This window comes from Acomys russatus, chromosome 12 (assembly GCF_903995435.1).
Source record: "Acomys russatus chromosome 12, mAcoRus1.1, whole genome shotgun sequence".
Classification (NCBI taxonomy): Eukaryota; Metazoa; Chordata; class Mammalia; order Rodentia; family Muridae; genus Acomys; species Acomys russatus.
Genome location: NC_067148.1, coordinates 21771869 through 21787028, shown reverse-complemented (window position 1 = coordinate 21787028; position 15160 = coordinate 21771869). Strand labels below are relative to the sequence as shown.

General features: G+C 40.1%; 1 pseudogene; it reads right to left on the bottom strand.

Annotated features, from left to right (window-relative positions):
* Positions 1-3179: 3179 nt before the first annotated feature.
* Positions 3180-8486, bottom strand: LOC127196698 (serine/arginine-rich splicing factor 7-like; annotated as a pseudogene).
* Positions 8487-15160: the final 6674 nt, after the last annotated feature.

The following is a 15160-nucleotide window of genomic DNA, read 5'->3' as shown; positions in this document are numbered from 1 at the left end:
ACAGAGGTTAGGAAACCGGGGAGGAAACTTCTCTGGGCTAAAGAATGACATATGCTCTTGTGTGTTCATGTCTTAAAGGGTTAAATGTCGTAAAGGTCTTATATATGTCGATGAGTCTTAACGTGTTCATAGTCAGAACCCTTAAGAGAAAATCCTTAAAGCTTCGGAAGGAGAAGAAACTCTAAGATACAGGATGCTTGTAAGGAAAGAAGCCATCATCCAAGTTCTGAGATAAAATAAATTTGAATTTGGAATCCTATATCCAGCACAACATTCATTTATGTATGAGACTGTGATAAAAAAAGGATTTTCAGATCTGCTAAGTCTCTGAAAGAGTACCCTTACAAATGTTCTGCAAAAAATGAGTTTAGGATATATTGTACCAATTGAAAAACTGAGTCAGAAAAGAGTAAAATCTGAGTTGTGAGAATTGATACGTAAACAAACCAGTGAAATGTTGAGATATCTTATTAATCTTTGATATGTAATATAAAAAGTAATAGCAACATATCTGGAGTTAAAAATCCCATAACGTGTGACATTAAATATTATAGGATGATGAAGTACTTAGTGCCTTTGCTTATTTTGGGACGACACAGATTATGGCACATTCCATATACTTACAGAAGAATACAGATTTAGATAAATCTGACAAACTTGTAAAGATTAGGGCTAGAAAAGCAGAAATACGGTTCATATATTCTAACCCATAGAAATAAAATGTACATCATTACCAGTAAAATGGTGGTGACTAGAAAATACAATCTCTCCCAAGAGAGTAGGTTTAACCATGACTTTATTATCTTAATTACGAATGACTTTTTTCACAGCACTGCTTAATATGGGGCTTTGTTGGTGTCTTAGTTAGGGTTTTATTGCTGTGAAGAGACGTTATGACCTTAGCAACTCTTATAAAGGAAAGCATTTAATTGAGGCTGCCTTACAGTTCAGAGCTTTAGTTCATTATCATCGTGGCAGGAAGCATGGTGGCATGGAGGCAGATATGGTGCGGGAGGAACTGAGAGTTCTAACAACTGGATCCACAGGCATCAGGAAAAGAAGTTGGACCACTGAGCCTGGCCTTGAGCATCTGAGACCTCAAAGGTACTTCTCCAACAAGGCCACACCTAATAGTGCCACTCCCTATGGCCAAGCATTCAAACACCGAGTCTGTGGGGTGGGGGCGGGGGTAGGCATTCCTATTCAAACTCCCACAGTTGGAGGTGGGTCAGTAGTCCAATCTAGATAAATGTTGGTTACAGTGGAAAGGCTTAAAACTGAGGAAAGTTCTTGGCACCTCAACCCTAGACAAAGAACTACAGGCAACTGGTGAATGCTGAGAGCAGGAGAAATGGTCTTCCCAGAGAAGGGGTCCCCAGTTGGCTATCCAATACCAAAGGTCATCCCTGAGGTCATACACACACAGGCAATAAAATATAGATATTAAAGTTATATTTAAGTATTCAGAAATATTATCTACCTATCATCTATCTATCTATCTTGATAGATCTATATCTATCTCTCTCTCAATATATAAAAGATACTATGAATTTGAAAGAAAGAGAAAGGAGGGTGATGAGAAGGATTGGAGGGAAGAAAGGGAAGGGGAAATGATGTAATTGTATTATATCATTAAGTTTGAAAAAAAAAACTTTAAAAAATCATTAAAAAACCAAGTGACACAGACAATTTAACAACAGGAGTAAAGAAAGCGGTGTCCCAGTTTTGCAGTCCAGCACAGCAGAATGAACACAGTGTTTTCTCTACACTCTCTGTCAAAATTACTCTAAAGAGAAGGACAAATGGCTCTAGAAAGACCATGAAGAAAAAATGATGACAAAATTTTAAAGCTAAAATTTGATTCTCAGACCCCACATGGTAGCTCATAACCATTTATAACTCAAGTTCCAGAGGATCTGACTTCCTCTTCTGAGCTCCAAGGGCACCAGGCATACGTGTGATACACAGACATACATGCAGACACATTCCCGTACACAAAAAATAATATATAAATAAATTAAATTAAATGTCAGCCAACCTGAAAGTCCGTAGGAAAGCCCACGTGGAGGGTGAGATGGAAACCCTGGATGGAGTCCTTAAAACCAGCCCTTCCACAGCAGGACCCGTGACTTGGGAAGTATCCAATGGCTGTTTGGAAGTATCCAATGGCTGTCAACATGCAGGGATGGTACATTGCAATGTACAATATGCACATTTGAGTGGGGTCACCCAGGAATGAAACCCACCAGTGAAGAAGTCTGTGCTGTTTCTGTATCAGTTTTTTTTTTTTTTTTGTTTCTGACTGTCTCTGTCTGTTTCTTTCTCCCATACAGATACATATAATTATTCATACACTGAATTTAACATAAGTTTGTAATACCTCACTTTGACTATGCCTGGGTAACAAATAATTAAAAGAAAACTGCAGAAATCCTCTATTGTGAAAGTCAAGAGCTGAAAGCACAATAAAAGTACCTGTAATGAGCAGAAACAGTAAAGGGAAAAGAAGACAAATACTTTTAATTAACATGCCTGGAAGAATATGTGACGAATTTTATTAGTAAGATGAATGGTTTATTAAAGATAATGAAGATAATAAAGAAATAAGAATTTGGAGGCTGAAAATAGGATAGCAGAGACATCTGGCTCATAGCCTCAGAAGGTAGTTAAGAGTTGAAGAAGTAGAGATTTCTGATCCCACTGCCAACAAGTTGACCCTATTGAAATTACAAAGCTCCTGTGTCCCTAAGAGGAAATGAAACTGAATGACAAAGCTTTACAGCCCCAAACACCTTTTAATGTCATGCATATTAAAAATGAATGACAAAGCTCTTGGATTGACATAACAATCTTCAAATGGAAATTTATACCTCAGATGAATATATTTAAATGTATTTACTAGTCTTACTTGTTTTCGTCCTTGCTTCACAGATAAACTATTCCAAGCTGTCCTTTTTTTTCCTAGTTAGAAACATTTTATTTAAATGTGCCAAATAAGACCCCACATTTTCAGGTCATTCAACAAAAACAATATTGTACTGCTGTGAATTTTACAGAGTAATAATCCAGATCCATTTTGATTAGATAGTTGATCCTTTCTAGGTTATACTTTACATAATAAATCCCTTACAATAATGTAAGCAAAAATAATTTTTCCCTAGTGGGTGAACTTGAGAACTTCAGTCCATTGTTTGAGGACGTGTACTTCTGCGTGGACTTCCTGGTGGGGGGTGACTGCTTCTCGGTCTTTGAAATAGGCCTGGATCTTGATCCTGACCCTGAGCAGGGTCTCAATCCTTCACAGAACCAGACCTAGATCTTCTGAGCGAGGCTGATGTGGATCTACGAAGAGACACAGACCTTGTTCGTCGAAGAGATGCTGATCTTGACCATCTATCCCGGCTCTTGCTGCGTGAGCAAGACTGTATCGCCTTCCCCTGCCTCGGGAATGTGATCTAGATCGTGATCTGCTTGCTTCTTATTCGACGTCTAGAGTGAAGACAGTCATAAGCATAATGTCCCTTTTCACCATACTAACAGCATCTATCATTAGGAGCAAAGGGACGACGGGCAGGTAGCTTACCAAAAGGAGATCTCCAAGGCATGTCTGTTGATAGCTCAATCCTCATTCGAGAACCACAAATCATCGTCCCAACCAGTTCTCGAACTGCATCTTCTGTGTCTCTGGGATCTTCAAATTCCACAAAGGCAAAACCTGGAGGATTCCTGGCAATCCATACAATTCTTACGGATTTGTAGTAACTGAATGCCCTTTCTAACTCTTCGTTACCATGTTATCAATATGTACCTTGGTTTCTCCTCCACGCCGCCCACACCGTGACCCGATGGCCAGCCTGCATACTCAGCTCTGGTTCGCAGTGCTCACAGTGCGAGCAGCACAGAAGTGGACGCAACCTCTCTCGCCAAGAAACCGGGCAGCGCTACTCAGGCTGCTCTTTCTTAAGAGCAGCAAGTCTAACCACGTGACTAATATCGGACTAATAGAACATGTGCAGATGTCGTTATACCCCCTTTAGGCTTGGCCTCCAAATGTCTGCTGTCTGAATTTTTCAGTGTTTTTCATGTTTTACCTCCACTTGCTGTGCAAATGAAGGGGTTCAAGCCAGGGTGTCTCACGGGTGCTTAGTAGCAGTAGCTATGCTTTTGACGCTGCTCGAACTCTTATTTCCAAGGGCCAGGCCCTTGGTTATTCAGGATTTTTATACAAGTCTGAGGGTGTAGCCTGTATAGCCTTAGCATAAACGGAGCAACTTATTTAATATTCTTAAGTTAGTGATACAGCAGTTTAGAAGGATTTCTTTACCATTACTCTGATATTGTGTGTGTGTGTGTGTGTGTGTGTGTGTGTGTGTGTGTGTGTGGCGGGGGTGGGAGGCAGAGAAATAAGGAGGGAAGGAAAGGGAGAAAGAGAAAGACTGAAGTTATTCGCTTATTTATGTACTAGGCAAGTCCATACTAAGTGTGATATCTGTATTGGACTCTGGAAAAAGACAGAATTTATGCCTGTAGTAGAGAGGACAGTCAAATAAATACAGAAGATCATAAAAATCTTGGTTGTAGCTAGCATTAGGAAGAAACTACCAAGAGGATGAATGACTCTTTGGAGACTGTGGTCAGGGACAGACAGCCTTTCTGAACCATCACCACTGCCCTTCAGGAAGCTCAGCCAGACTGTCAAAGGCCTGGCAAACCACCCAAAGGTGTTTGGGTTAAAAGCTTTGCTCGTTCATTAGTTTATTTTAAGGTTTAAAAGGTGTTTGGGGCTGAGATGCAGGAAGTGGATCAGAGTAGATGATAAGTAGTCATTAAGAAATGTGAAGACACAGGAGGACTTAGGATATTTGTGCAGTTTATTAAGATGCAAAGCCAAGAAAGGATTCCCGCCCCAGGTGAGATTTTAGTAGTTTTCAACACCAAACTCAGCCACGATTTCCTCATGCTCTCTTTGCAGAGAGCTTGTAGTAAGAAAGCACAGTTTATTGTCAAGAAATATTAGCCATGGCTGATTATTTTAAGTGGTAAGACAGCCTTAGATTTATCTTAGGATGAACCGACTAATTGAGAATGGTGATGGAATCTTCACTGGGGCACAGCATTCTTATCCCAAATAGAAGAGGTGAGCCATCACACTTGGCTCCTTTATTGGTTTCTATAAAAGACTGTTCAAAATAAACTGTGCAATTTTGTCTGCTGCATTGTATTAGAACAAAGAACTTTGTTTGTTCCCTAGGCTACTAGGGTGTGTTGGACAAAGCAAAAGGGAATAGTGGTTTTCTCTGAATTCAATTTTTAAAAAAAATCAGATATCTTTTGGTAGAAAAAAGAAATAAGAATGTCCACCCACTCAGTTCTTGGAAGAGATGGCTAGTATACTTACAAACAAGCCCTGAGTCTGCTTCTCCTGGAAGGATCAATAACACAAATGGTGGAAGTATTTGACTCCAGAGCCCAACCTGATGCAGCCATTGGGATGTGGTTTCACCCAGCCTGTCTGGGCTGGGAGCTTTCAGACAGTCCCTGTTCTCATTGGAGAGCTTGTGTGAGAAACAGCCAGGTCACTGCGATGACTTCACAGAGCAGTGGGATCATCTGGCCTTAGGGCTGCTACACACATTGACGAGATGGGCGGAGTCCTTTTTCTGAACTCTCCAGGGTTACAAGTCCATGAAAAGAGTTGGAATTTTGATTCCCATCTGGTTTATTTTGAATGAACTTTGTTCTCGTTTTGCTTCAGTGGGCTTATCTATGAAATTTTGCTTATGGTTATGGAGATGTAGAAGTTAAACCTAATTGAATATACAGACTTTTGTTATCTTTGCAGTGCACTAAATTACCTTCCATAAATTAACAGTTTACTCTTGTTTGTATTCAGCTCAAATGCCTAGCCACTGTAAACGTTTATAAATTAAGCAAATGGCCATGGGTTTGTATAGATAGCTATTCATCCACTCAACCAAGGTTCAGGGCCTCTCCAGATTTGGGCTTTGCGATTGGAGGAGAAAAGTGCATCATTATTGCTTAGAGTCTTGGTGATCAAATGTGTGACTTTTTGGTACGTTGCCCATATGGAAAACAGTAATATAAGGATATGGAATTTTAAGAGTATCAGAAAAGCTAAAGGATATCAATGATAAAAATCGCTATGCTTATGGTCCATTACCACTTTCCTCTATTCGTCTTGAATTAAATGGCAATTGAGCTTTTAGGAAGGCTAGTGTGGCTACTCCACAGAGGCCTGGGCGCAAACGGAATGGAGACACAGAGGGAGGCATGAGCTCGATGCCATGAGTCTGGAAGTATGCAGCAAGGCTCGTCTCTCTAGTCCCAGGCTGTGTGCAGTTGCTAGAGTGCTTTGACGGGAGGGAGAAGATAGGCTTGCATTTCTAACTACTGATGCCCCTTATTTTCACACATAAGGAAAGCAAACCCATTAGGAACCCACTGGCTTGCCCAGCCTCCTGGTGGGGCCACAAAGGGAGGTGCCATAGGCTTAGTTAGTCCTGGATGTCCTGCTACATTCCAGGCAGGTTCTAAGTAGGTTGGGACTTTCTCTAGTGTAAGAATTTCTATGGGCTTCTGGTTTACAAACATACAAGACCCATTCAGGGGCCTCATCTCTCACTAGGGGATCCATGTCCAGAAGAGATGTGTTCTAACAAGGACATCCATCTTATCATGAAGGAAGGAGAAGCTCACAAACTTCTCATACAGGACACCCAGATATTCCTGAAATTTTTATCTACGAAATTGGCAACATGACACAATACTTTAGAAAGAAATATTTAATAAATTTTTCCCTTAGAAAAAAAATCACTTGTGAATAAGACAAGTGGACTCTTTTTTTGCTGAGATATTTTGGGCCTCATTAGAAAAGGTTTTTACTTGTATTTACTTTAGATAAAAAAACCAACAACAAATGACTGCTTCCCCCGAGTGCAATGATGATTCCCACACATTCAGACTAGAATCAAGATTAAACACTGTACGCTGTCATTACGTTGAATTCTTCAAACTTTGTGAGTGACTGCATACAATGTGGACAGATAATAATGAACCCCGTAGATTGAATCGTGCTTTTGTTTTCCCCAGCATTCTCTGAGGAGATGCAGTTTTGTAAATAACCCACTGGACATGTTTCTCTGGCCTTATGTTTTGAAGCAAAAATAAAATACAAATTATGGGTCTGAGTATCTGTCTGATGTGCCTTCCCAACATGCTCTCAGGTACACGTAAAACTCACGGAAGTGTTATAGAGCAAAATCTAATTAAAGTGCACCGGGAAGACTTATTGTTACTTGTCTTCCTGTTCCTGTTTTCTTCTTTCTCTCTTCTTCTGTGTTGTCAATTGATGACGGTATAATCTGTGGGGTTATTTTTTCCCCTTCTTTTTGGTCCCAGGACCTAACAACATTATTAAAAAGAGAGCCAAAAGACAAGACACATCTATTAGAATGTTCTACACGCAGAGACTGCTGGCCTTGAGGTTGATGAAGTTGTGCAGCAGACAGAACTGTCCCACGTTGTTGTTAGGAACGTGGAATGAAACAGTCAATTTGGATAAAGGTCTGACTGTCTTTGTAAAATTAAGATAGAGGTATAACCCACTACTTGACACAGTGATTTCGCTTCGAGTCCTGACAAAAAGGAGCAAAAAGACTTACAGTCAATGTTTATTGCAGCTTATTAATAATGGCTCCGAACTGGAAAAAGACTGTGTGGTCATCAGCAAGGTGAACAAAGTGCAGCATGGTCATGCAGTAGACTAGTGCAGCACCCAGAAGGATAAGCTGCTGGCTCATGCAAGCATTGGAAGCCTCACAATAATGATTCAGTAGGATTCTATTGACCTTAGGTTCTAAAATGGGGGGAAACTGATGGCTACCAACACGAAGCCAGAGATTAAAGAGTCGTGGCTGTCATGTTGTCATTCTGAAGGCAATTGAGTCACGAGAACTATAATGTTTTAGGGCAGCCTGGGCAACATCATGAGACTTTGTGCCAAAAGTAGAAATAAAATGGAACATGACCTTTTCATTGTCAGTGCACTCAAAATGGTGTCTTCCAACCTACTGGTGACCTGACTGCAAAGGAGCCAGCTCAGATGTGTGGGTGCAACAGTGCAGGGGTCCTCCTACTGTGCCCGAGGTTATAAACAACATCTGGTAAAGAGTCTTGCCCTTGGGTGACTGTCTAGTTCTTTGTGTACCTGTCCCAGTTCTGAGTGCAGTGTCCTTGTTTTCTGCATGGTTGCCTTGGGTCAAGACATCCCTGGCACAGTCAGTAAGCAGCAGCAGCCAGGTGAAGGACAGAGACACTTTATCTATATTCCCTGGATCCTGGGGTGCCTTCCCATTCTTTAAGATGAGGTCAAAGGTGACTAGGGTGCTATGGTGGTTGTGGGTTCTTCTGGGCTCCATGGCTAAAGCTCTTATTTCCCATTTCAACAGCAGAGATTTGCTAGCCATGCGGCATTATAACTACCAGACCTAGAGTCTGCAGGAGCTATACTCAACAATTTCCATTAAAGACCCTGGGGAACAGAGCACCAACATAAGAAATCATCATAATAGTGGTTTCTCACCTTGCACCAGATGTCAAAAAACAAAAACAAAAACAAAAAAAAAAACCAAACAAACAAACAAACAAAAAAAACAAAAACCTAAATGCCTTCTAGTATCATTTGATTAGAGAATTCCTGTGCTGAGACAAATGCCAGATGACATTTCTCATTGATAGGCGAAACAGCAAGAAAACAGATGAAAGTTATGGCTTTACTGTGCTGGAGCCTAAGGTATAAACCTGCTTCATACTTGTCAGCTACTGTTAGGGAACTTTCTGGGCCAGGGTGTGGCCACGTGTATTTGTCAGAGCACTGAATGGAGGGCGTTTTTTTTTCTCCCCCCTCACATATAGTTGCTCTTCAGATTCTAGGTGGGAGATAAGATACGACATTTCACCTGACTCTCTTGTCATGAGCTACCTAGAAAGTTGACTACGACTGTCAGATAGTTTTGACAACCCTAGGAAGGTGTTACAATAATGTTACTATTCTATAACTTTATGCATATTTTGTTTTGGGGTGAAGATAGTGTAGATATAGATTGAAACAGGGATGATGCCTGATACGGGGCCATCACTTGTCAAATGAACTGTGGTGCGTTTAAGCTGGGCTGATGCCAGCAATTTAAGATGAAAAGTAAAAGAAAACACTTCAACTATGTGTGTGCCTGTCAGTCTGCGAGAGCAGACTGCAGATGGCTTTGGAAGCCTTTGGATTCCCTGGGGACCGGAGTAACAGGTTGTTGTGAAATGCCCCGCATGAGGACCAAATTCAGGTCTTTGGTAAAAGTAGTGTGTGCCCTGAGTCACTGACTCATCCCTCGGGCCTTAATGTAGAGATAAAAAAAAAAAAAATAAGATGAATGATGGGTTATTAGAGGAGTGCATAGATTGATAGAAGTGTGATAAGAAGGCAAATAGAGAAAAATAATTGCATGTACACTGAGGCATATGGGTGGTTTGCTTTATGGATGCTATTGTTATTATTATTATTAGTGGTGCATGTGTATGTGTGTGTGTGTGTGTGTGTGTGTGTGTTGGTGCATGCAAACACACACGTGTGCATAAGCATTTGTGTGCGAGACTGTGGTCATGCACGTGCCATGGTACCTGTATGGAGGTGAGGGGACAATGCCAGGCATCCATCCTTTTGGAGGCCGGCCACCTTTACTGTTTGTTATTGTGCTGCACACTTCAGCTTAGTTGTTCCCCAAGCTTCTGTAGGATCTTCTGTCTCCTCTCCTCTCATTGCAGGAGTACTGAGACTGCAGATGTGGCCACGCCTGGCTCTCCATTAGCTCTAGGGATCCGCATTCAGGCCTTCGTGGCTCTTTTAGTAAGGGCATCACCCACTGAGCACTCCCACTAGCCTCAATTTTTTTCCTGAATATCAAATTCCAGTATTTATTTCTCTCTCTCTCTCTCTCTCTCTCTCTCTCTCTCTCTCTCTCTCTCTTTTTTACTAAATCTGCTGGAACCTCATTAAGTTTATTCAGCCCCTTTCAACACTATATACCAACTCGGTCCTTTCCTCCTCTGAATTATTTTTCAAAATAGAGCAGACACCGCAAAATTGGACACTTGACAGTGCCTTTTTAGGATCGTGTAGGTAGTATTTATCAACTTGACTTGGAACTATGCCTCATGAAGGCAAGTTCTGATTGCATTGCATCAAGTTCTTCATCCCCAAACTCCCTACCCGTTAATCACAGCACTTCCAGGAGCGTTTGCTTCAGGTTTGTGTCTGTCAGTGCAACTAAGCTTTGAGATACACAAAGCAACTGCGGCTCTTTTGTAAAGGAGTCTGTACTTTGTCCTTCAAGCATGGCCTAGCCCAGAGTACACTAGTCTAATTCCTGGAGAGATTCCAGTTTCCATTTCATAGTCCTGAATGTTCACTATTTATAGCTCAATAGTATTCGAAGAGTAGCGAGACCATGAGACATTGATAGAGTGGAGCCAAATGACATTTCTCCAGCAAAGTAAACTCAGATTTATTGAGCTTCCTTTGGCAAGTTTGTGGAAGGTTCTCTCCTTGGCATTCTTCAGAGGTGCCATGGCAGTGTGGAAAACTGGTGAGATAGTGATTTCTGTACTCTCAGCAAACAGACGCCTTTACCCAGAGACAACAGTAGACCTGGGGTTACAAAACCATCACGGGTGGTTTGCATTAGGACTGCCTTTCTGGCCAGTGACACACTGATCTTGCTTTTCCAAAAATGATTGATGGTTCCATGGAGACAGAACTGGGACAATATGAGCTGTTCCTTCCAAGAACAATCTCTGGGATTTATGAGCAGGAGTAATTAATCTGTAACAAGGAGATAATTAAAATCCAAGAGCTAGATTGTGAAACTCAAAAGACAAGAATGGGTAAAGTATCATACAATGTGTTCTCTGCCTTTTCCATATTGGATGCGTGTTCATGATAGCAGGTAGAGTTCTCACTGAAACATGTTTTATTTATTATAACCACTGCTCATGGGTCCCAGGCTCCAGCCAAACTCACTAGGTAGCTAAGGATGACCTTGGTTTTTTCTGAGCCTTCTATCTTCATTAGTCCAGGCCTGGGATTCCAGGCATGCACTACCACATCTGGCTTATGTGGTGCGGGGCATTAACCTCAGGGGTTCCTGCATGGTATGCAGGCACTCAATTACAGAACTAAACCTCTAGCTCCAGCTTTTATTTTTTAAGCACATGATTTTTTTTTTTGAGCAAGTCTAAACCATAAAATGCAAAATTTTTGCTGTCATTTTAGGAGATAAAATTCTAACCTAAATGCGTTTTTTATTTGCAGCTCCAGAGAGCACACTCATTATCCCTCACATCAGGAGGGTTGCTGCAGAGTCTGACTCTGCCTGTGCATTTGCTCAGCTCTGCTCATGTGGATAATAGCTCTTCTTTCCTCCCTGTAGGTAGCCAGAGTGATTCATCAGTCTGTGCAGGGGAAAACCATATCTGTCTTTTACTTGATTTTTGGATTCCACAGTCTTCTATGATTGCCACCTTTAAAATGATTATACCAGCTTTCCCCACTTCTATCAGACTCGGCAGAGAAATCCCTTTATTAAAATTATTTTTTGTTACAGTAAAAAACCACATACAGTTAAGTTTACCATCTTAACTCTATGGTTCAATAATGTTAAATATTGTTATTTTGTGGAACGAATCTACAACCTGCTGGTCTTGCTAAACAGAAATGGGATATATAATATATGTTATGCATAATATAATACATAACTGACTTAGTTTTGTGAAGTACGTAAAACAATGCAACTCATAGAAATGGAAAGTAGAGTAGCAGTTACCAGGGGCTGAAGTACATAGGAAGCTATTGTTTAAGGAGTATAAAGTTTATATTTTGCAAGATCTGGAGTTTTCCAGCACTGGAGAAGATGCTGTCATTTCTCTAATGAATGTTTTGGTACCTCTGTTGAGAATCAGATGCCCATGGCCGGTTACTTTACTTCAGCATCTCTGTGCTGTTCCACTGGCCTGTGTTGCAGTACTGGACTTTCTTCTTACTTGCTATCTGACACGTATATTGAAATTGGGTGTTGAGATACACAAACATTGTTTTGTTAATTCAGGATTGCATCGACTACTTGGAGATATATTTTGTACATATACAATTTCTAATTTTAGGGAATTGTGTCAGCTTTCTTGTATTATGATATTGACTGTAGTTTTATTGTATATAGCCTCATAAAGTTCAGCTATGTTCTTTATATTTCTCCTTCAGCTTAAGCAATATCATGTTGAAAATCGTAGCACTGATCAACTTTTTATTTCAGAACATGCTTTTCTGGCTTTTAGGGGTTCTGGTGAGATGACTGATGTTGGTTGGTGCCATAGGTTTGCCTCCATGAGTGCCTTAAAAATTCTCTTGCAGCTTGTACCATTCTTTTGTATTTTGCATTTTGTGTTTTGTGTCTTTCAGTATTTTAACTATTGGATGATGTGGAGAGGGTCTTTGTTACTTAAGTCTGCCTAAGGCTCTAAATGACTCTTCTATTGTGGTGTCTTGTTTCCCATTCCTGGATTCAAGAGACTTTTTATAGTTTCATTGAATTGGTTTTCTTTGTCATTAGTCTATATCTAAGTTACCTCTTTTGTGATGTATTTGTGAGCTGAGTCTCTTAATTGTGTCCTAGAGGTCTTGCATGTTGTGTTCAAGAGTGTGTATTCTTTCTTTTCTGCTCTCTAAGCCCTGTCTTCCATCCTTGATGTTCTTTCTCCTGTCTGATTTGTCCACTGGGGACTTTTTCACTGAGTTTTATTAATTGAGTTATTGAGTTTCTTGTTTCTAGACTCATGTCTTTCCTTCAGCATCTATTTTTTTCTTTAGCTTTGCATAAAAATTGATAAATTTCCCATTCAAGGTTGAAAATCTCACCTAGGTCTAAATTAGCTTCATTTGTTTATTTGAGTCCTCTTTGAAGATACCAGACATGGATCATTTTAAAAACTAGACTTTTATTTCCTCCATTATCTGAAAGTTGAAAATGAGGAGTCATGTTGTTTTGCTTTTTTAAAAAATTCTTGCTTTTCTTTTCTGCCATTAGTGCATCTGTTTGGATGGATATCATTTCTGTTTTCCTATGATAAGTCTTCTTAGTTAGCTACTATTTTTAAAGTTTAAGTCCCCCATACCACTCAGAACGGAGAAAATCAACTGCCATAAGAGTAATAGCAGAATTCAAATACATATTTAATTTATATGGAAGTTGTGTTGTGTTATTTTTTACACTCTTTGTAAATTTCTTCCTTCTTTCCTTCCTTCCTTCTTCTTTCTTTCTTTCTTTCTTGTACCTGAAATTAGCCATGCACTCCACTATCTAATGGGATTTTCCACTGTGAATAAATGCCTGTTAGAGAGACAACATTATTAAGATCAAACAAACAAACAAATAAACAAACCAAACCCCAACTCTGACAACATAAACTTAATTTACCCCACTGACATGATGTTAAATAAGGTCAGTGGTTACCTCAACTCAAGATTTCCATTCCGAAATTGAGGGAGTTTGTCAAGAGAAGGAGTGACAAAGTGAATACTCCAGGTTCCAAGCAGGCCTGGCAAATAAGAGAAGAGAAGTGACTTTGGATCAAAAGCTGTGCAAAATGGTGGCATTCCTGTTAACTTGGTGGCACAGGAGTGCCTTGCATCTTTGAAGGAAGACAGCCTTTACTGTTTGTCCACTGTCCATAGAGGTAAAAACAAGACACATATTTTTAGATCACCTATCATTGAACAGAAAGTCAAAAAATTAAAATATGCTGACAATTCTAACTTTATGGGTGGGTATGATAAATAAAAAAAAAAATTAGGACAGAATATAGCCTTGTTTCTGGTGGTTTTCAATATCTCCTTTGAGTTCTAAAGTTCTTTTATTTCCAAATTTTAAGAATAGATTAAAAAGTAATGTCAGTCATCAGAGTCTGTAGTTCATTTACGTATCTCAGATCACTGAAAACCATAGGTTGCTCTATTGGTTCATCAGACTCAGTCAAAGGAATTCAACTGTCTGATAGATGGGCACTGTTTCTCTAAGAACAATATTTATCTTAGTTGTACTAAGAAAGATTTGTGTGACAACTCATATCACTTTTGAAAATGATACATGGCTCGCTGCATCCCAAGCCGTGTCCTCTTATTTGATTCATCAGATCTGTATTGAATGTCAGCAACATTGAAGAGATAACTATATCAATTGCTTGCCTCAATCAATTTCATGAACTGAACAGCAGACGAGACATCTTTTTGGTGCCCATTTTCTTGTTCCTGCAGAATTGTTGAAAACATTGATGTTCTTCTTCTTGTTTCTTCAATTAGCTCCCTCTCTCAGCTGTGCATTTGTGATATGTGTATGTTTTGTGTGTAGGGTGTATGCATGTATGTACAGATGTATGTACCTGTATGCATAAACAGAAGCCAGAAGAGGACATTGGGTACCCTGCTCTACCCCTCTTCGCCTTAATCTTTTGAAACTGGGCCCTTTTCTGAATCTAACTCTAACCACTTTTGGAGAGGGTGCTAAGCCTGTGTAATCTCCAGTGATCATCTAGTCTCTTACTACACCTCCAAGTGTAGGAATTACAGGCAAAGTGGCATGCCTGTCTTTTATGTGGGTGCAGGAAATCTGAACTCTGATCTTATGTTTGTCCAGTAAGTATTTTTATCCAGTGAGCCCTCTGCCCAGTGTGAGAACTGTGTTTTAATAATGCTGCAGCAGTGATTGAAGTTCATTCCCTTCACAGTATGTTTGTTTCCTTCTTTTTTCCTTTTTTATTCATTTATTCAGATTACATCTCAATTTTTATCCCTTTGCTTGTCTCTTCCCATTCCTTCCTCCCTCTCTCTTTCACCCTGTTCCCATCCCCTAGGTCTGTTTCAGAATCTCCCACCATATGGTCACAGCCTATCAAGTCTCATCTTGATAGCTTTCCTATTCTTTTTCTGCATGCTACCAGGCCTCCTCACCAACACCAAGAAGTCAGAAATTGCTAGAAGGAAAATTCCACCCCAAAGGGACAAGCTACAACCAAAATTACAGGGGAAATAGATAACTATCCC